Genomic DNA, 24,070 nt, shown 5'->3' with positions numbered 1-24,070 from the left:
CCAATGGATGGGGAGAAGAGCAGCTCACCAATGACCTTGTCACTCTCCCCAAGGACCCAGGAAATACCAAGCAGCAGCAAATGCATGCACCATGGGGGCGGGGGGATGATCCTTTAATTACAGCGCATGTTAACTGCTTCCCTTTCCCTTGCCAACCCAGATGCTTTCCTTAGGTTGGTATCAGAGGTGGCCCATTCCCTTGTCCCAAAGGTAAGGGTCAATGGAGAGGATGTATTTCCAATCTCATCCTGGGATTTTGTTTTTCTGTCATACACAAAATGGCTGCCACCCACGGGGGGAGGGAGGTGTATCACTAAACTAACTCAGAAATGCTTCATCTTTGTTTTATCGCTTGTAAGCATGTTAATATTGACATCATTCCTGAGCTTCAGTGGCTCTTCAATTTGAGAGGGTGGCTACTCACTGCCATCGAGTCAACACTGACTCATCGTGACCCTCCAGGACAGGCTGAGACGGCCCTGTTTCTGAGGCTGGAACTCTTTACAGAGGCAGAAAGCCTCATCTTTCTCCTGTGGAACAGCTGGTGGTTTCAAGCCGCTGACCCTGCAGTTAACAGCCCACTGTGTAACCACTACCGGAGCTCTGCAGGGCTGCTGCAGGGGTTCATTAGTAGACAACGGCGTGGTGACAGAGCCGAGAGGGAGCGTCAGTGCTCCAAAGCAGCGGGTCAGGGCCTGAGCAGCACCCAGAGGCACCGGGCTCCATTCCATCATCTGTTTGTCGTGTACCCGTGGCCGCACAGACAGGATAGGTTTTCCTCCAGCCGGGTCTCTGAAATCCACCTACATGCCCATCAATGGTCACTTCCCATGAGTCATCCTGCTGGTTTGTACCTTCCTGCCCAGAGATGGCTTGTGTCTGACTGTTCGCCAACTCCACCACGGGGCTGCTTGGTGTTAAGGAGCAGTTTCTCATTAATTGACGAAAAGATTGCTTGGGGCTGCCCTTCCTGGCCAAAACCATTCTCCTTGCTGTGTCTGCCGGGCCACCAGAGTTCCTGTGCAGGAGAGGGGCAAGTGGTCCTTTGAGGTGAATGCACTCGACAGTGGTTCTCACGCTTCATAATGCCAAGACCCTTTTCTATAGTTCATGTTGTGGTGACCACCTCACCAACCATAACATTCTTTTCGTTGCTAATTCATTGCTGTAATATCGCTGCCATGATGAATCGGGCTACCCCTGTGAAAAAGCTGTTCGATGACCCCAAAGGGGTCACGACCCCCAGGTTGAGAACCGCTGCACTAGAGACACGGGTTTGTCAAAGACCCTGAATCAGACTCTTCCCTCCAGCGCAACAAAGAGGCAACAGGAGATACTGCTGAGAACATGACAACCAGAGTTCCAGGCTCCAGAACAGGCTCTGTTTCTTACTAGCAGTGACCCATGAAAGCCATTTAACCTCAATTTTGTCACATATAAATTGAGATTAATATCAATTTTCTCCCTGCCTATTCGAGATGTACTCAGATGATGGCAGTGAAGTTTGTTGTGTGAGTAAAAAATGGACTGAAGTACATAAAAAGTGCCCAAATCCGTTCAGGTTTGCTGCTATTAGCATCATAGAAAGTGTTTCACTCAGATTTTTTTTCTCTTGCAAAAGGCTGAAAGTCCAACCAAACCTAAAGGAGGAAGTGAGGAGAGAAGGATATTTTAGAAACTCTTGCAGCTGAATGTCCAAAACAGGTTTATCGTTAGGATGTCCAAGTCCAGGAGTTGAAGGTTGTCCTGAGGTCTCAGTTTCTCTGAATCTCATGGTCTTAATTCTCAGGCTGCAAGTAGGGCTTCATGACTATTGAGTTCAAGTTCAAACTCAGTGAGGAAGTAGTACCGTCCGACCTGTCCTAAGAGGTTCTTATTTAAAGAGTTGGACCATGTGCCAGCCCATAAACCAAGCACCACGGCAGAGGCAATTTGGGAGCTGCTGGTGATGGCCTGAGGATCCCTGGAATGTCGTGATGATGCTTTGGGCTGCTAACTGCAAGGGCAGCAATTCTAAACCTGTAGCTGCTGCGCGGGAGAAAGACGAGGCTTTCTGCTCCCAGAGAGTTACAGTCTCAGCAACCCGCAGCAGCAGTTCTACTCTGCCCGGTAACGTCACCATGAGTCAGAATCAACCTGACATGAGGGAGTTTGGGTTTTGGTTTTGGTGCTGAGCTGGGCTTCCAGTTCTGGAGCCACAGGCACCCGCCCCCCCCCCCCCATCCCCATCAACCTGCATCAGGAACTGCCAAAGAAAGAGATGGCACCCCAGAAAATCGATTAAGAAGAGAAAGAATGGAAGCAGGGCCAAATGGTAACAAAAATCCACTTCAGAATCCAGGATATGGAGTTTCACCCAATCTTAGAACAAGCATGAAGTAGGCACAGGAGCCGAGATGGAGCGCCTGCCCGCAGAGACCAAGAGAAGCTCAACCAGGGAGCCATGTCTCCGACAGTGACGGGTAACACCAGGCAGTTGAGGCAGCCGTCACAAGACCATGGGTTCTGACTTCACACAACTTTGCAACATCAGAAATGGAGAATTCTCTTCGAGCAAAGACCACAAACACAGCTGCCTACTGACAGAAATATTACAAAATCAATGTGACAGCTTCCTGATGTACAGCTAAGGGTTATCGGAATGTGGCTCTCACCTCCAGCGGTGGAGCAACACCTCAACGCCTCCGTGAGTGAGCACAGTGGCTCCATCTGGGGGCTGCAGGGAAGGGGGACCTGGCTGCTATAAGCTGGGGAGGGGGGAGGCACCCAAATGACGGTCTAAGAATTATTTGTGCAGTATTTCAGCAAAAATGTATTACTTTTATTAAAAATATCCCTATAGTTAGTTATAGCAACGAAACACTTCTGGAGCTTAGCTTACAAGTACCAGGATATCTGAAAAGTTAACACACTATGCTAATATGTTTTTCTAGCTTTCTTTCTTTCTTTTTTAGTATAAATTCCAAAATTTACTCAAGCATTTAGTAATTTGTAGGCATTCACACTGTTTTCCAGGATTGTTATTATTTAAAATTTTTAAAATATAAATCATTTTATTGGGGGGGTCGTACAACTCTTATCACATCCATTGTGTCAAGCACATTTGTACATTGTTACCATCATCATTCTCAAAACATTTCCTTCCTACTTGAGCCCTTGGTATCAGCTCCTTAATGTTCCCCTCCCTCCCTCCCTCTGTCCTTTCCTCCCTCCCTCAGGAACCCTTGATAATTGATCAATTATTTTTATTTTTCTATGTCTTACACTGATCAATGTCTCCCTTCACCCACTTTTCTGTTGTCCGTCCCCCTGGGAGAGAGTTATATGTAGATCATTATGATCGATTCCCTCTTTCTCCCCCACCTTCCCCTTCCTCTCCTGGTATTGCTGCTCTCATTATTGGTCTTGAGTGGTTTTTAGGTCCTGGATTCCCTGTTTCCAGCTCTGATCTGTACCAGTGCACATCCTTTGCTCTAGCAGGATGTGTAAGGTGGAATTGGGGTCGTGATGCGGGGGGGGAGCATTGAAGAACTAGAGGACAGGTGCATGTTTCATCGGTGCCTTCTACTGTGCCCTGGTCAAAGATGTCACTACTGTTCAATGACAGTGGCACTTTGAGTCACTTGGTTGCACATTTGCATGCACTACAGCCTGCACCGTTGAGTTTTTATTGTTTGGACTGCCATTTCTTTCATTTAAACCATCATTTATTGTTAATTAGGTAGGGGTTTCAATGCTTTAATAGTTGTGATTTTGGCAAAATTGCTGGTGTTTTAGTTACGACAAGATAGTAGTAACTAGTTTTTGTGAACCCATATCCATAACATTTTTTGAGAAAAAAAGTCGTAATTAAATGAAAAAAAGAAGAAAATTACAAAAGACTTCCACTCAGTTACTGGTTGTAATTCATGACAAATCTATTTCACAAAACAGTTTTGTTGGTAGCCTTCTATAATCTAAGAAATGTTACATTTAGACAATGGACACTGTTTTTATCACCCACTGTTCTATGATTAAAATTGATAATAAATATTACAAAAGATTCAGTGCAGTCTGTATGGTCAAAGTTTTACACTCAATATCACCTAGCGTAGTGACACCACTGTGTGAATGTTTCCGTCTAATTGACCCCTTCCTGTGGCAGGAGCATCCGTGTTTTTCAGGCCCTCAACTGCGTGTCCTGCGCGAGCCTGATTCATGCACGTGTGCTCTGGCCCTTCCCTGTCCATGGGAGACTCGCCACATCACAAGGCCTGCTGCTGTGAAAGCAGCGTCCAGCCAGCTGTATGCTCGCCCATGGGCCAAGGCCATCAGTCATGTGACATCGATCCTGCTGCATCTGCCTGCGAACATTTGTAAGGTCACTGTGCTCGTAGCACATGTCTCTTGTGTTCTGAGTACTCCAGGATTTTGCAAAACAGGCAAAATGGAAAATGCAGCATTATCCTTTTATTCTCTGCTCTATTCCACTGGAAGATATTTTTATAAATGCAACATTTTCAATGAGAAGGAAATCATTATAATCTGAATAACTCATAAAGATGGGCTTATTATTGCTCAAAATACAAAGTCATTTATCATCTGGGATTGTCTTTTTTCCCTGTTTATTGGTCATTTTGGAACTAAAGGGACCTAAATGCGCTTCAGCTCTGCACATCATGCGCTTGGCACTTACTTTAATGCGCACTTTCACTCGGCATGCTTCTCTTCATCCAGAAGGTCAATTCAGCTGTTCACAAAACAACAAAGCAACATGTTTGCCCTTGTCTTTATGTCTTCCCTTTTGCCTCCCTAATTATTATTTGGACATGAGCATTTAAAATTCATAGCATGCATAAAAAGATAAACTCCAAAGCCAGTCTCCATTCCATCCACGATCCCCATTGCCTCCTGCCCAGAGCCAATCACTACTAAAATATCTGTCTTTCAGGCCGAATGGAAATACACACTTAGAAGAGCACTTCAAAAAACTCATGGAAAAATTACATTATCTTTCAAATCCACTTTTACCTGAAATTTTTGAAGTCCTATTGTGTAGCTGTCATTGTGTGTTATCAAGTCAAGTAGAACCTCCACATAGGTTTTTCTGGGATGTAATCTATACAAAAGCAAATTGCTTGGTATTTATTCCTCCAGCTGAGCCACTAGGTGGTTTGAGCTATCAACATTTTGGTTAGCAGGGGAATGTAGGATTCACATTTTTCTGCAACTTGCTTTTGCTTTAAAAAATTTCATTGTTCAGTGTCTCTTGGAGAGTATTTAGTGTCTTGATATATGAGATTCTTTTTTACAACTGCTGCTGATAAAAATAGATTTTGATATTATTATAAACAAGTTTTTCGATTTGTTTTAGTGGTATAATTGCTAGATAAGGTGCATTTCATTGGTTTAAAATTTTAAAAAATAAAAAATTTATATTGTCAGAGAGAATATGTTCATGGGGTAAACAATAAAGGCTATAAAGAGTATTTATAACAAAGCAAAATTCTTGCATATCACTGTTTGAGAGCCATCTAGTTCCTGAGGTAAATTTTGTTACCAGCTCTTTTATACATGCCCAGAGACGCTTTGTGCTATTTCAGCAAGTCCGTTATATACATTATCCAGTATCTACATTATACACATACATAGAAGGTATATTAAAAAGTGTTGCTCCTAGAATTTCAGTCCATACATGTACCAGTTTATTTCAAACAGAACGTTTGAAACCCATCTCTGCCATTGGTGGATAGCCACAGGCATGTTCTCTCAGTAATAAACGAGTTTTGTCTAGTTAAAGTAGCTTCAAAATAAGAAATTTTCTATCACACAGTGGCATTCAATAACAAAATGTGAAGAAGAAACTAGATGGTTCCTGGTTATCATGAATATGAGTGTCTGTTGTCTTAAAAGTTTGTCTCAAAACAAGCAGCCTTCTAAATGAAGAGTCAGCTAAGTCCACATGTCAGAAGGACACCTGTGTGATCCAAAGATGGTTAACAATGAAATCCACACCTAGCGAAGGGAAGAGTACCAATGTCTAAATCCCAAATACTCTGCGGAAAGCTATGGACCCTGATAATAGCCCCAAACCCATTTGCATGGTCTCTCTATGAGATGAGCTGCTGATGGATCCCAATGCACATGGGATAGGAACCTCAACTGCCCACATACGATACAAAGAACATTGTAAAGTGGATTTTAGCAACTATACTTAGCCTGGAATGTAGTATCTTGTAATCTGATCTCCTTATGGACCTAATGTGAAATTACTCTAAATTTTTAATAGTCTCTGATTTCTCTTAGATTGATGTCTGTATCGGTTTTGTGTGGTCATTGTTGATGGATCCTAGTTTGTTGTCTGCTCTGATTTTGTGTATCCATCTGTGTAGAGAAACCATGATGAGTAGAATTACAAAGACAGTAACCCAATTGATGACCTACTTGAGGACATGAAAGAGATGGGGGTGGGGATGGAGAGTCAACATCCACGTGGAGAAGAAAGTAAAGATCCCAAAGTTGTTGTGACAATGATTGCACAGGCTTTCTTGGTATGATTTTACTATTGAGTTATATGATATATTAGAGTTCCATACAAATAAATAATAGTATCATGGAAACAGCCACAAACAAAAACAAACAAACAAAGCAGCATCCAAAGGGATCTGCTGGACCAGGTAACTTCAAGGAAAGAGAGACACGTGCAAGAGGTGATGGCTACTGCTTTTAGAATTTCAAACAGGTAATCTTGATCGATTTTCTCAAATGACACAAAGCTATCACAGAAGCTGATTATGAAGCAGTTTTCAGAAAATTTAAAACTTCATTTGTAAGTGAAAGACTAAAACAATTAAGCCAAGGTTGTTTCTGTTTTTTCTTTTCCCATAACAGCAGCATATCTGCTCATTCTTTGAGGATAATGAGGACGGCCATACAAAATTATCTTTGGGAAATCTTAATTCCATCCATTTAATAGTGCCCCCCAGACTCAAAGAAAATTTTAAAAGGGCATGGTTTGATTCTGCGAAGATTCGCACACTGCTAATTTGTAAATCTAAGAACGCAACATTCTTTGGGAAAGTTGAGAGATAATAATACCACCTTCGAACAGATATAGACCTGTTATTATTGTTAGATGCTATTAGGTTGTTTCCAATTCAGGGGGGTCCTATATGTAACAGAGGAACACACTGCCCTGCCCTGTACTGTCCTCACAATTGTCCTTATGTTTGTGCTTCCCGATGCATTCTCCGTGTCAGTTCATTCTGCTGAGGGCCTTCATCTTTTTGCCACCCATGCACTTTACCAAGCGTGAGGTTCCTTTCTAGGAATGGCTCCCTCCTGATGACATGTCCAAAGGCACCCATCCTCAAGTGTAAGGAATAGTGTGGACGCACTTCTTCTGAGGCAGATTCGCTTACTGTTCTGTAGCCCGTGGTAATTTCAGCATTCTTTGCCAATGTCACAATCACAAGGCATCAATTGTTGCTTTGCCTTCCTTAGTCAATACTGTAGGAGTCACTGGAAGGGGTGGGCGGTGGAGCAAAAGCAGATACCTACACTTTATCCTGGATCGTGTGCTATAGTACCAAATTTTTGAATTGCCAGGCAACACTAATTTTTTTTTCCTGAAAAAGGGGTGGCATGCCAAATAAGTTGACCTATGACCTTGATGAAGAATACATTGAGATACCATTTCTGTTTAATAATGGTTTCTCTGACTTTGCAGTACCACGCCTGCTCATCCTTATTCTTATGTATGGTGCTGTAATTGCCGTTGCTAGTTGCTGTCAAGCTGATTCAGAGTCACGGCATCCCCATATAGTGGTGGCGTGGTCATGATGCATTGGGTTATGATCTTCAAGGTCCACAGTTTAAAACCACCAACTTCTGCGGGAAGGAAAGGCTCTCTATCCCAGGTAAGCAGTTACAGTCTCATAAACTCACAAGGCAGTTCTACCCCGTCCTATAGTTCTGAGTCAACATCGACTCTATGACAGAGAGTTTGTTTTGGTTTGGTTTTTAATCTTTATGAAACACTTGTGGGTGGATGTGAATCTCCAACTTTTCTGCTAATAGTCAAGTGCTAGCCTTTTGTTCTATACATCTATATTCACTAATATTCTGTAGCAATTGTTAACTTTGTATTCACACTGTTCCGTGCCATTCTGTTTCTCATTTGAACATTTGTCTTAGAAATACTTCTATATAATTGCATGTAACTGGCTCTCATTCTTTTTATAACCAAAACCATTGTATGATGGGCTGTGCCATAATTTAATTTGCTCCTTCCCTTATTTACAGACATTTAGGTTGGTCCGAGTTTCTGATAGTCTAAATAATGCTGCAATAAGTAGCCTGCATAATCATATGGCAGAAGAACAGACAGCTTTAAAAGATGCTTTTCTAGGACTAAAACTGTAGTTATAAAATCATGCTTTTAAACGTGGTATATATTGCTTGCTTTGCTGATATAGATAGAAGTGGCCATTTTCCCACATTATCACCTTACCAGGAAACAAAGAACATACTGTACATTTTTGAGGTCATTGCCAAACAGAATTAAAGGGCATTTCATTATAATGGTAGTCAAGAGTATAAGTAAACATTTAAAATATATGTTTAAAAGTTATTTGTATTTCCTTTTCTGTGATCTGATATTTCATATTCTTATTCTATTTTTTCTATTAGCCTGCAGTCCTCATTCTCATTAATATGTAGGACATTTTTATGTATTGGGGAAAATAACGGTATAAATTATAATTTTGATGTTATATTGTTTTGTCATGCAGAAACAAATATTGCATATAATCTCATTATCTGTCACTACTATTACAATTTTAATATTATACTTAGAAATGTCTCTCCCACTCAGATGATGGATTTTTGGTTTTGTTTTGGGTTTTTTTCCTTCCCCAAACAAAACAAAAACAAACTCACTGCCCTTGAGTAAATTCTGACTCTGAAGAACCACTCAGACCTGTCCGTGCGGACTTCCCAAACTGCAACACTTTCTGAAAATACAAAGCCTTGTCTTTCAGACTCTGACCTTGTGCTTAGGGGCCCAACCTGTAACAAGGGTGCCACTGGGGCTCCAGACACTGACCAAGCTTCCTGTCAAAAGACACTTTCGAGCCAGTCAGGGTGCGATATAGCAACGATGAAACATACAACTTTCCACTAGTTCCTAAATGCTTCCTCCCCCTCCCCACTATCATGATCCCAATTCTATGCCACAAATCTGGCTACACCAGATGATGTACACTGGGACAGATAGGAACTGGAAACACAGGGAATCCGGGGTGGATGGTCCCTTCAGGACCAGTGGTGAGAGTGCCAATACTGGGAGGGTGGAGGGAGAGTGGGTGGAAAGGGGAACCGATTACAAGGATCTACATGGAACCTCCTCCCTGGGGGACAGACTACAGAAAAGTGGGTGATGGGAGACATTGGATAGTGCAAGATATGACAAAATAATTACTTTATAAATTATCAAGGGTTCATGAGGGAGGGGGGAACAGGGAGGGAGGGGGTTAAAATGAGGAGCTGATGCCAAGGGCTTAAGTGGAGAGAAAATGTTTGAGAATGATGAAGGTAATGAATGTACAAATGTGCTTTACACAATTGATGTATGTATGGATGGGGTTAAGAGTTGTATGAGCCCCTAATAAAATGATTTAAAAAATAAAAAAGACTGGAGGAAAGGAACAGGTACAAAAAAAAAAAGACAATTTCAGGGAAGCTTATATGTGTCCTACCTGAAGTGACTGATTCTTATTTCTTATTAATTGTCCATCACTACCTAAAGTTTAACATGCTTAAGGGCAAGTACTATGTCTTAAACTTATCATAAGTCATGACAGCAAGCACAGAGTTCTTCATGTGAAGGACAAGCAACCGACAACATAGGCCATTGGGAAGATAGGTCACTAAGGATCTGATATCTTAGTTTTGAAGCACAAACTAGGACTCTTGGTCTAATTATGTTTGGATTTGTTAATTAACTTATTTATAAACACTTGCAACTCATAATAATAAACTTTAATAATGTATCACAATTATCCTTTTTTTGGAGGCAATATAAATGCATGAACTTGGGGCTAGTCCAGAAATTTAAAAATGCTATAAATCAGAAAATGCAGAGAACCATATTGATTCCTGAGGGTTGGATTTCTGGGGAAATAGAGAAGGCAAAGAGAGAAACCACTGCCTTCTTGGAAGTAAATCTAATAATACTTTTTTTTTTTTTAAAGATCATAAAAAAGAGCAAGACCCTTGAGGAGACAGGTTGACACAGTGGCTGCAGCAGTGGTTGTAAACATAACAACTGTGAGGCTGGTACAGAATCTGGCAGTGTTTCGTTCTGTTATACATCGTGTTGCTACGAGTCAGAACCAATCCAATGACACCCAACAACAACAACTTTTACAAAATAAGAGACTTTGGAAAACATGTATTGAGTCTTATGAAACATGGACGTTTGGGGAGCGTATGTTGTAGTTGTTGTTAAGTGCCAATAAGTCGGCTCCAACCCAAAGCCACCTTCTGCACAACAGAATGAACATTGCATGATCCCGTGACATCCTCACAATTGTTCCTATGCCTGAGCCCATTGATCCTTCACTCTACCAGGTATGATGTCTGTGGTAGTTACATAATCTATTGTCAGTTTGGGATCTGAGAGGATTATGAGTGAAGGGGTAGAGCCTGGCTTGCCAATCAAGATATAACCAATGAGGCCTCTGTGTGGGCATGGCCTTCTCCTGAGAATTCTGGGAACTCCTATTTTTCCTCTTTGGAGGCAGGAGATATCTTCTCCTTCTATTCACTCCCTTGGAGATTCTCTACTGACAAGGCTGTCTCCCGGCAGAGACATCCCTGAGGAGAAGCCATATGGGCCTCCCCTGATGCTCTCCTGAGAACTGGAGAAGCCAAGTGGAGACCTTGCCAGTGCTGAGATGCTAACAACACCACGGAATCCAAAGACTTTCTACCCACTGGCTTGTGATCCTCCTGCATTCAGCATCATTGCATGTGTTTCATGAGTCTGAAGAGGACTTTATAGATTGGTTTCAGACATATGGGTTAATGTTGGACTTATGGGCTTGGATTGGACTGGGCTGGGATGCTTTCTTAATGTACAATTACCCTTTATACAAAGCTCTCTTATACACATATGAGTTTCTATAGAATTATTTCTCCAGTCTACCCATTCTAGCACAATGTCCTTCTCTGGGGACTGGTCTCTTCTGACGATATCTCCAAAGCATGTAAGATGAAATCTTGCCATCCTTGCTTCTAAGGAGCACTCTGGCCTTGCTTTTTCCAACACAGATCTGTTTATCCTTTTAGCAGTCTATGGTATTTTCAATATTCTTCTCCAGCACAACAATTCAAATGCATCAATTCTTCTATGTTCTTCCTTATTCAATATCCAATTTTCACATGCATATCAGGCAACAGAGAATACGATGGCTTAAGTCAGGTGCACTTTAGTGCTCAAAGGAACATCCTTACTCTGCAATACTCTAAAGCAGTGGTTCTCAGCCTTCCTAATGCCAAGACCTTTTAATACAATTCCGCATTTTGTGGTGACCCCCAAACCATAAAATTAATTTTGTTGCTACTTCATAATTGTAATTTTGCTACTGTTATAAATCGGGCAACCCCCATGAAAGGGTCATTTGGCCCCCAAAGGGGTTGCGACCCATAGGTTGAGAACTGCTGCTCTCAAGTGATCTTGTGCAACAAATTCACCTAATGGAATATACCTTTTGATTTCTTTAAAAAAATATTTTATTGGGAGCTCTTACATATATCATAACATTCCATCAAGCACATAAAGCAGTATTGTACAATTGCTACCATAGTCGGTTTCAAAACATTTTCTTTCTTTTTTTTTTACATAGATGGCATATAATATTTTTGATGGCATATGATATTTTTAAAATACCATTACACAATGTATTATTTAAGGTTAAGTTTAATATGAGGGTTTTTTTAAGTGTAGAAAAAAATGAATTAAAATATAATGGCATCTTCCCACTTTGCCCCACTTCTTTTTTTTTTTTAATCATTTTATTAGGGACTCATACACCACCAATCTCAATCCATACATACATCAATTGTGTAAAGCACATTTGTACATTCATTGCCCTTATCATTCTCAAAACATTTGCTCTCCACTCAAGCCCCTGGCATCAGGTCCTCACTTTTCTCCCTCTCTCCCCACCACCCCCTCCCTCATGAACCCCTGATAATTTATAAATTGTTATTTTGTCATATCTGGCTCTGTCCCATGTCTCCTTTCCCCCACTTTTCTGTTGTATGTCCCCCAGGGAGGAGGTCAAATGCAGGTCCTTGAAGTAGGTACCCCCTTTCCAACCCACCCTCCCTATGCCCTACCAGTATTGCCACTCACTCCACTTGTCCTGAGGGAATCATCTGTCCTGGCTTCCCTGTGTTTCCAGTTCTCATCTGTACCAGTGTACCTCCTCTGGTCTAGTCAGGCTTGCAAGGTAGGATCCAGATCAAGACAGTGGGAGGCGGGGGAAGGAAGCATTTAGGAACTAGAGGAAAGTTGTATTTTTGATCATGCTATGTTGCACCCTGTCTTGTCTCTTCCCCAAGATCCTTCTGTATGGGGATGTCCAGTGGTCTACAAATGGGTTTTGGGTCTCCACTCTGCACTCCCCCGCTCATTCACTATGGTAAGATTTTTGTTCTGATGATTCCTGATACATGATCCCTTGACACCTTGTGATCGCACAGGCTGGTGTGCTTCTTCCATGTGGGCTTTGTTGCTTCTGAGCTAGATGGCCGCTTGTTTACCTTCAAGCCTTTAAGACTCCAGACGCTATATCTTTTGATAGCCGGGCACCATCAGCTTTCTTCACCACATTTGCTTATGCACACTTTTGTCTTCAGTGATCATATCAGGGAGGTCAGCACAAAATGATACAATTTTTTTGTTATTTGTTGCCTGATAACTGATCGCTTTAGCACCTTTTGCCCACCCAGGCTGGTGTGCTTCTTCCATGTGGGCTTTATTGCTTCTGTGGCAGATGGCCACTTGTTTACCTTCAAGCCTTTAGGACCCCAGACGCTATCTCTTTTGATAGCTGGGCACCATCAGCTTTCTTTACCACATTTAGTTGTTCACCCACTTTGTCTTCAGTGGTTGTGTTGGGAAGGTGAGCATCATAGAATGCCAATTTAATAGAAGAAAGTATTCTTACATTGAGGGAGTACTTGAGTGGAGGTCCAATGCCCCCCTGCTGCCTTAATACTAACCTTATTAATATATGCACATAGATCTGTTTCCCCATCCTCATGCATAAATATATTTGCATATGTACATGTCTTTATCTAGACCTCTATAAATGCCCTCTGCCTCCTCTCTCTTTCCTCTCTTTCCTTTGACTTCCCTCCTGTCCCACTATCATGCTCAGTCCCCACCAGGGTTTCAGCAATTTCTCTTAGTTACGTTGCCCTTGATCATTCCCGACCAGGCCTCCCACACCCATCTCATCCCCAATTTGGATTGCTTGTTGTTCCCTTGTCCCTGGGTTTATTAACACCACTACCTTTCCCCCCACCTCCCCGTCTCCCATGTCCCCATGGAACTATTAGTCCTGTTGTTTTCTCCTCCAATAATTCATTCAGCTTATCTTATTTAGACAAACCTCCCAATTTTCTGGTCTGGCAGCAGGAGCTCCGGAGGGATGAGTCCTATCTGGTCACCATTTTCTCTCGCTCCACCTTTTGATCTCTTGATTGCTGCTTCCATGAGCATTGTTTTTGGATCCAAGTAAGACAAAATCCTTGGCAACTTTAATCTTTTCTCCATTTATCATGATCTTTCTCACTGTTTCAGTTGTGAGGACTTACAGTGAGTTGTAATCCCTACTGAAGGCTACATCCTTGATCTTCATCAGCAAATACTTCAAGTCCTCCTCATTTTCAGCATGCAAGATTGTGTCACCTGCAAATCACAGGTTATTAATAAGCCTTCCTCCGATGCTGATGCCTCATTCTTCTTCTTCATATAACCCAGCTTCTCTCACGATTTGCTCAGCATACAGATTAAATATGTATGATCAGATGTATGAGGCAACCCTGATGCACACCTCTCCTGATTTTAACCAAGCAGCCCTCCCTTGTTCTGTTCTTACAACTGCCTCTTGATCCATGCACAAGGTTCAAATGAGCACATTCTTCTCAAGGTCATCCATAGTTTATTATGGTCTACACAGTTGAATGTCTTTGCTTAGTCAATGAAACACAAGAAAATATCTTTCTGGTATCCTCTGCTTTAAGCTAAGATCCATCTGACATCAGCAATGACATCCCTTGTTCCAGGTCCTCTTCTGACTCCAGCCTTAACTTCTTGTCAATTTACTACTGCATGGCAACATATAGATTCTCAGAAAGCAATGTCTCTCCACTTGTCTGCTTTTGATGTACTTATGTAACTTCAATTCACACTGGTCCCAAAAAAATTGGATGAAAAAATCTGATACTTAAACATAAACAAATTGAATGAATAAATCTGATGTTTAAACATAAACAAAACCCTGCTAATGACTTCAAACTTCATTCTCATCCGTCATCACACTGGAAATAAAATTGCATACTTTTATAGAAATAAAGACTAGATCTCTAGATCTTGCTGAAATCACTGAGTTTTCCCCACTCTCCCCCCGACCCCCTAAAAATAGGTCCTAGCTTATTCTTAGCCTCATCAAAAGTCGATAACAAAAGTGTGCGTGGTGGAAGGCCTCACAGTCTGAATATTGAGGGCCTTATAAGCTAGAGTGTAGGGTTCCTGTCATGTGTTCAGCATGTTCTTTCTTTAAATCTCAACTCTTTCGTAGCCCTTTGGAGTAAGATTCCTTGGGAAATAGGCATCTTTTCCATTTTTCTGTGTTGCTAGGATGCAGTTGGCCCCATCACCAGAGGGATTGACATGTGAGTCACATCTAGAATATCCATGTCTTACATTTCTTAGCATTTCATTTAGCACTGGGTATGCAACCCCAATGAGGAGGCCAGTCCCTGACAGTTTCTCTAACTAGAGGGATGGAACAGCTCTCTTTCTCCTCAAGTAGCTAAAAGCAGAGTGCACGAGGCAAGGATCTACTTGAAAACGAAACCAAATGAAAGAAGACGAAAGATGTCTGAGTTCCTGAGCCCTGATGAAATTTTGTGAACCCAGGGATTTAGTTGTGCCAGAAGACAGTTCATTAAATTCAAGTACCAAGAAAATCCCTTTCTCCATTGTTAATGCTATGTGATTATGAACTGTGTTTGTCTGTCACAACCAACAGATTCCTGACTGACAACAGAATTGAGTAAAGTGATCTCTGACCCCCAGTTGTCCAGTTGATTTGGACTCTGAGTGAGCCTATCGACAAAGCAGACTGTGCCACAGACTTGTCAAGGCTGGACATCTTTACAAAACCAGACTGTTTCCTCTCCTTCCACAGAGCAGCTGCTGGGTTAGAACCGCTGCCTGTCCAGTTAGCGGCCCAACTCTTAACCCACTGTGCCACCAAAGATCCTCTAAGGGTCCTGTGCTCATGAGCAAATCTGTGAACATCCTTCAAGTCCATTAATCAGAAAAACATATTAAGCATGTGAGATAGTTAAAGTTCATTGTGCCAACCTGGCTGATAAACACATGTGGGGTTAATTGAAGGGCAGAGAGATAAATGGCTCGGTGAGCCTTGACTTTGGAGTTTTTGGGTCTCTTGCTTTCTGATGGTTGGACCAGGGTGCAGGTGCCTTAGCCAGTTCCCTGCTTTAGTTAGCAAGGCTCACTTCCTGTGAGACATCCCTGAGGAGAAGCCACATAGACCTACCCCGATGCAGTCCTGGGTGCTGAAGCAGCCATGTGGAGACCCCTGCCAGCACTGAGATGGTAACACGCTCACGGATTCGGCTTTCCTCCTGGAGTTGGCACCATTGTATCTGCATTGTGAGATGGAGGAGGACTTTGTGCATTGGTGTTGGACATATGGGTTAATGTTGGATTTGTGGGCTTGGGCAGCACTGGGTTGGGATGTTTTCTTGCTATGCACTTAACCTTTATACAAAACTCTCTCTTACTCATGAGTTTCTGTGTATTTTTTTCTCTAAAGTTCCCAGACTAACACAGCATGAGAATGTCTGATATGTGTCATAGAAACTCATTTAGAGATAATCAAGTGACAAAATTTCAATAAGTTGTTTGTGCATTAATTTTACTTTGATACAGATAATATACATATAAGACATTCTCTGTAACTCAATTGGAAATGTTTCACATTCAAGAAAAAGATGCACAACTACAAACCACCCAACCCATTGCCATCAGTCAATTTTGACTCATAGAGACCATACCTAGGGTATCTGAGGTCATTCTTTATGGGAGTATATAACCTCATCTTTAATTCTCCTGAATTAAAGGATTTGAACTGCTGGCCTAGCCTTCAGCATTCCAACACTCACTGGACAGTGTCAGAAAGGTTCCTTGCACACAAATATACATAAAGATTCACATATCACAGCATTTTATGTCAGGGTACCATCTTCACTTAGCCTACCAGGAAAGACTTTAAGCTCAGATGCAACTTCAGGGACTTAGACAGACTATTTTAAAAAAAGAAAAGTAATGGTGGTGACAATGAGAAGTGTTTGAAATCAATTACTAGGAGAGGTTCCAGACTCATGTGAGATTGTAAATTAGAAAGATAGCCTTCACATCTGGAAACAGGCTCTGCCTTACAGGAAGAAAATGTTCTAGAACAGTGGCTCACACACATGGTTGTAATCACAATCCCCTGGGGGAGATGATGAATACCAACAGTTTTCCAGCTCCTCAGTCATACCTCCTGGTTTACAACTTGCCTTCTGGCTACGTGCTTCAGAATCAATGCTAATGGCCAACTGTATGGGTAAAAAAAATCTATATCTTCAACTTTATCTTTATTTTTACCTGTACCTTTACCAATAACTCAGGAGAAAAGGGAGGCTTTCACTCCAATGGAGGTTTACAGTCTTGGCCCACAGGGGTAGCTCTATTCTGTCCTATGGGGTCATTAGCAACCGCAATGGACTCAATGGCAGTGATTACATATGCGTATACCTATACGTATATGTATATGAAGAGTCCTAGTGGCTCAACCATTAATTACTCAGTTACCCATCAAAACCTCTGCAGTTCAAACCCACCAAACTCTTCAAACCTTACAGAGCAGTCCCACTTTATCCTAAACACTTGCTATGAGCCAGAATCAACTCAGTGGCATTGTTCGAAGCCATCAGCTGCCCCTCGGGGAAAGACAAGGTTTTCTAATCGTGTACAGAGCTACAGTCTTGGAAACTCAGAGGTAGTTCTATCATGTCTTATAGGGTCACTCGCTATGAGTTGCCATCTAGTTGATGGCAGTGAGTTTGGCTTTAGTTTTTTGTATATTGTCTATATGAAGGATCTTCAAAAGTTCATGAAAAAATTTGATCATCTTTCCATTTCATTTTTCCATGAACTTATTGAAGCATCCCCATATGTCTATATGCCTATCTCTCTACCTATCCTCTTTATTTGCAGTAAGTACTGACACTTTATCTCATGAAGTCTTTACAATAGCCCAAAGAGTAGGCATAATAACCACTGAGACAGATATCATTTGATGGCAATTTTAGATAAAACTTCCAAAGCCAAGAGTTTTAGAAAGTTTCTCAGGATCATATGGCCGGGCAAACACATGACTCTAAGTCCAGACTCATAACCACTCCAGATGTAGATATGACAGGAAATGTCATAGGTGATGTATAAAATCAGTAATTGAACTTCACAAATAATATTAGAGAATCAGAACAGCGCTGCCCTCAAAGGAAAAGCAAGCAATGGAAACAGCATTTCTAAAAATAAAAATGAGTGCCATTGAGAGATGCAAGGTTATTTTTTTGTTCTGTTTTGTTTTGTTTTTAACTCTTCGAAAGCCAATTCTTGCAAGCGAATGGAAGGTTGAGAGAGATGGAGGGTAGAAGAGAAGGGAAAAAGAAAAGAAGGGAAGGAAGAAAGGAAGGAAGAAGGCTGAAGAGGAGGGCGGAAAGACAAGAAAAAGGAGGGAGAAAAGAAGGAGCTCTTGCTAATTTATTGAAAGGCCTTTTCATACAAGAGCCTCTATATTTTCTATTATTAAAAAGACCTAGATAGTATCTCGTCTGCTAATAGCTAATTCAAGTCCCACCAGATGTTTGCAAATCATAATTGCCTTTCTTCATTAAAAACAGAAAATTGCTTTTCTAAAGAGCCAATGTGGTATTTCTTTAAGGTTGTAATTAAATGGTCCTTAAAGCGCTCTGTTTACCTTCAACAGTTTAATTCTTGCCATTGTCCCAAACATTGGTGTATGGGCCCAAAGAGGGCATACACAGGTGTCTAAGATATGTCATGAATATCCCTGGTAATCAGAGTGGGAAGAAGAAATCCGTTTTCTGTGTGTAAATGACACAAACCCTTTTCGATTTTGCTTTTTCTTCTTGCCGCTACTAGTTCCAATTCAACACCACCAAAATATATCTTGATGAATTAAATACTCTTTAACCCCTTCACCAGAGGAAGATCAGAAACAAGGACACTGCTAATCTTACCAGGAAGTAGATGGGGTACAAACAGGTCAGCAAACCATCTAGGAATAGTACCTATCAGAGCCGCCAGAGGCAAAGGGTTATGTTGGGCAACCAAAATTGCAAGTGTTTGTAAAAGATAGTTTCAAGAATGTTCCCACATACGAAATAACAACATTAAATATCATCCTAGATTCCTTTCTGATTCTGATTTATTGTATCTTCCTTAAAACATGACTATGGGAGAGTTATATTGTTTTCTGTGTTAATGAAATCAGGAAAATCTCATGCTGTCATGTAAGTTACTGTTGTGGGAGTTGGCCCCCAGGGTCTGTATCTCTTGTATCAGCAGATCCCAAATCTTCTTTCTAGCCATCAGAACCTCTGGCGGCGTTGGTAGACTGCCTGAGCACGTTTAATGGCACGCAGCAGATACATCAGTGCTTGCCAGCATCCATGTGCGTTGGTAAAATGTCCCGCTGACTGGTACTGCAAAGATAATGGGAAAATCACTCTTTGGTAATAAAGCATCAATGCTTGACTCTCTGGCTTCGTATAGGTTTTTTGCTTTGTTCTGTTTCACTTTTCCATACGAGGGAGGGCAGCTATTGCCCCTCCATGAAATGTGTCTCAGAGAGATATACATACTTTCAATTGTCCTTCATTAATGGTAACTTAAATTGAGACTTTACAGAGGCTTACCATGCTGATGCCTTTGGGTTTTGTTTTGTTGGGTTTTTTTTTCTTTTATTTCTTTCCTACTCATTTGTGCCAATAAAGCCTCTCTGGTTCCCTGAGTAGTAAAGAAGTGCTCTGGCATGTAGTCATTATTTAACTCATTAATTATCCTGTACACAGAGCGTGCAAAGAGGAAGAAGATTCATTTCCAACTTCCGATCCTCAGTCTAGTGACAGGTGAGGGATGACAACTAAAAAGCAGTATCATCCTAGAAAATCAAATAACATAATGGCGGCTTAAAAGCATGCTCAAGGGACCAAGGACTGCCTTCCCAGAAGAGGTGCCACTGGAGGTGAATGCTGAAGTAAAAGGAAAAGTCAGATGAGATGTTATTCCAGGTGGAGGGAGTGGCATGTTTAAGAACATGCCAGGCTGAGCACCAGAAAATGCTTTGGCAGAGCTAAAACATGAAATATATGTAAGGAAAATGTCAGGAAAAATACTATAAATATAGCCAAGGGGCAGATTTCGAATTGCCTATATGTCATGCTAAGTAATTTTATGTTACTTTGTATGTAAAAGAGAGTTAATCATTAGCTAGAGATATACACAAACAGAACAGATAGTATGTTGTCAGTGTTACCTCTTTCCAGGAAGGTAGAAATAAGAAGAACATGTGGTTATTCTGTGGCATAGGAACATCTGTTGAGGTACAAAGAAGCATTTACTGACAGTCACATTTGCTAAATATTGGAACGTATTTCCTCAAGAGGTTGGAAAGATCACCTCAGGAGGTCGTTAAGAATAGACCAAATTATAATTTATCTTAGATGCTTCGGATGTGATTACACCTTAGGGCAAAGGAATTGACTCCCAGGCTTTTCTGGTTTTACAGTTCCATTGTTCCGAGACTATTGCAGTGAGCAGAGCTCTGAGTTGGTTAGCAATTTGTCCTTGATCCTGTGGTTGCAGATTGATTACAAGATTACAGAAACAGTGTTCCCTTTTGAATTATGCCTAGAATGAACACCGTACGCATGGGAAGCAGCCTAGTTTACAAGAGAGATGGATTTTCCCCTTACTTGGTCAAAGACTTGCGATCTAACCTTGATGTCACGCCGCTTTTCTTAAGGTTATCTGAACACTTGAGCAGGTTCCATCCAGGAGGAGAAGACCCAATAATGAGCCACGGTAGTAAAAAAAGAACTCGTCCTAGATTCACTCACTATCCGGGGGTGTCTTGCGTCATTGCTCAGGAAATGGATTAAAACTAGCTGTTATTGAAGTTTCCCTCCCAGACTATTAATAATCCTCCCAAATATGAGAGTTTCAGAGTTTGGAAAGTACAGCCACAGGCATTAGCTGCTCTTCCCCCCAAACTGTAATTCTATTCCAAATAGCGATGCCAGGTGTGAGAGACTTACAAAAACCTGTGTAGCACAGCCTCAAGTTAGCCACTGACAACTTAGAAACACATTTGCTCATCCTTCGCCCTTTGCAAAGCAAGGAAAGCGCAGTTCAGAGGGATAGAACAGGGATAAAGGAAACAACCATCCAAGTAGCATTATTTGAAACAAAATTATATTTAGAATCCAGAACTTAATTTTTTAGGGTTATGAGTAATACAAAAGATGATTATCATTTTGTAAATGGCTGCTCTTAGTAAATGATATGTATTGTGAAGTGCCATAGAGTGGATTCTGATTCATAGAGACAATATGTACTACAGAATAAAACACTGTCCAACTCGGTACTAGTCTTGCAATTGTTGCTATATGTGAGCCCATTATGGTAGCCAATGTGTCAACCTATCTCCTTGAGGATCTCTTCTTCTTCTTCTTCTTTTGCTGCCCTTTAACTTGAACATGCATGCTATCTTTTTCCAAGTGCTAGTTTCTCTTGGTAGCATGTATGGAGTTCATGAAATGAAACCCCGCCATCCTTGCTTCTAAGGCAGTGGTTCTCAACCTTCCTAATGATGCAACCCTTTAATACAGTTCGTGTTATGATGACCCCCAGCCATAAAATTATTTTTGTTGCTATTTCATAACTGTAATTTTGCTACTGTTATGAATTGGGCAACCTCTGTGAAAATGGGGTCGCGACCCACAGGTTAAAAACTGCTGATATAGTAGTATATATTTTTATTCTTTATTTATGGACTTTGTGCTTCATTTTAAAAGCCCTAGTTACCTAGTAAAAATAACACATTGCCATTAGTATCTTAATTCATCTATTTTAACATTTTATTTTTTAATCTAATACAGTTTTAAAAAATTCAATTGTCTTAAGAAAAACTGGATCAACACACAACATCATGATAAACAGAGAAAAGATTTAAGTTATCAAGGATTCATTTTACTTCCACATTCAATGATTATGGAAGCTGTAGTCAACAAATCAAACAATTAGTAACATCATGATAAACTAAGAAAAGATTAGAGTTGTCAAGGAGTTCATCTTCTTGGGTCCACAATCAATGCTCATGGAAGCAGAAATAATGATATCAAAGGAAACATTTGTATTGAACAATTCTGCTATACAAGGCCTCTTCTGCGTGCATATATGTATTGGTTAAGTATTAAGGTAGCAGATGGACATTTGGGCCACCACTCAAGTACTCCCTCAATGCAAGAATACTTTGTTCTATTAAACTGGCATTCCATGAGTCTCACCTTCCCAACATGATTGCTGAAAACAATGGGTGCATAAGCAAGTGTGGTGAATAAAGCTGATGGTACCTGGCTATTAAAAAGATACAGCGTCTGGGGTCTTAAAAGATTGAAGGTAAACAAACGGCCATCTAGCTCAGAAGCAGTAAAACTCACATGGAAGAAGCACACCAGCCTGTGCGATCACGAGGTGTTGAAGGGATCAGGTAACAGGCATCATCAGAACAAAAAATCATACATTGTGAATTATGGGGAGTGCAGAGTAGAGACCCAAAATCCATCAGTAGGCAATTGGACATCCCTTTACAGAGGGTTGCGGGGAGGAGACGAGCCAGTCAGGGTGCAGTGTAGCAATGATGAAACATACAACTTTGCTCTAGTTTTAAATGTTTCCTCCCATCCCCCACCCCCACCACCACAATCATGACCCCAATTCTACCTTCCAAATCTGGGTAGACCAGAGGATGTACACTGGTACAGATAGGAACTGGAAACTCAGGGAATCTAGGGTGCATGATCCCTTCAGGACCAGTGGTGAGAGTGGCAATCCTGGGAGGGTGGAGAGAAGGTAGGGTGGAAAAGGGGAACCAATTACAAGGATCTACATACAATCTCCCTGAGGGACAGACAATAGAAAAGTGGGTGAAGGGAGACATCAGACTGTGTAAGATATGACAAAATAATAATTTTTAAATTATCAAGGGTTCATGAAGGAGGGGGAGCAGGGAGTGAGGGGAAGGAAGTGAGCTGGTGCAAACACCTTAGGTAGAGAGCAAATGTTACAAATGATGCAAACAGCTTAGGTAGATAGCAAATGTGCTTTACACAACTGATGTATGTATAGATTGTGATAAAAGTTGTATGGGCCCCTAATAAAACGATAAAAAAAGTACTGTTACCAAAAAGTCACAGAATCTTTATGTGGTCGTTATATAATCATTTGTTAATTTGAGGATTCAGAATGTAGGGGTAGTGATTTTTTTTAAATAAAGTGTTAAATAGCAAAGATGTTACTTTGAGAACTAAGGTGTGCCTGACCCAATCTATAGCATTCTCAATTAGCTCATATGTATTTGAAAGTTGTACATTAAATTAGGGAGGTTGGAGAACAATTGATGCATTTCCATTATGAAACTGGTGCAGAATGTTGAACGTTCCTTGGATTTTCAGAAGAATAAACAAATATGTCTGGTAGAAGTATAGCTAGATTATTCCTTTATAGCAAAGATGGCAAGAGTGCTCACATAATTTGTGTATGTTATCAAAAGAGACCATTTCCTGAAAAAGCACATCATACTTTATAAAGCAGAGGGTCAGTGGAAAAGACAAACACCCTTGAGGAGCTGGATTAACACAGTGATGGAAATATTGGTTTAAACATAACCACAGCTGTGAAAATGGTGCGGGACCAGGCCATGCTTTCCTCTGTTGGACATAGGGTGATATATCAGCTTAGGTTTTCTATAGAAGCAAAACCAGTGACAACTATATATGTATAAGATAATAAGATAGAAGTTTACATACAGTGAGCTGTCCACACAGCCATTGAGTGGGCAAACTCTGAGAAATTCAAGTCTGTGGGTCAGTTGCTAAACTCAAGGGCCTTCCTAATTCAAGAAGCTGTCAGGACAAAAGGAACAGGAAGAAAGAAAGCAACAAAGGAGCAGGAAGATGAATCAGAAACCGAGAATGTCATAGGCCAAGGGAAGCAGAGCTGAAAAAATCTAAGGGTGACAGACAGCAAGGCAGACAGCTGAGCACTCCCACCACCGGTAGGCACCATGGTAGGTCATCGGCCCAAGTCCCAAGAAGCCACATGTAAGATCCAGATCAGTAGGAGGAAGAGAACGGGGTGTGTGTGTGTGTGTGTGTGTGTGTGTGTGTGTGTGTGTGTGTGTGTGTGTGTGTGTGTGAAATAGGCCATACCCACAAAGAAACAGTATCAGGTTTGGGCCTGAGTAAGGGGTTGCTCTCAATGCTAATCCTCCCACAACTTCTTGCTACGTAATGTTGGGTCACATTATGGGAGAGACCGTACTGCCAACTACTAAGAATTCTTACCTAGCCAAGAAGACACAAAGCCTATCACAGATAATCATGAGTCATAACCTCAATGACCTGTAAC

This window comes from Tenrec ecaudatus, chromosome 2 (genome assembly GCF_050624435.1).
Source record: "Tenrec ecaudatus isolate mTenEca1 chromosome 2, mTenEca1.hap1, whole genome shotgun sequence".
NCBI lineage: Eukaryota > Metazoa > Chordata > Mammalia > Afrosoricida > Tenrecidae > Tenrec > Tenrec ecaudatus.
This window is presented reverse-complemented; position numbering follows the sequence as displayed.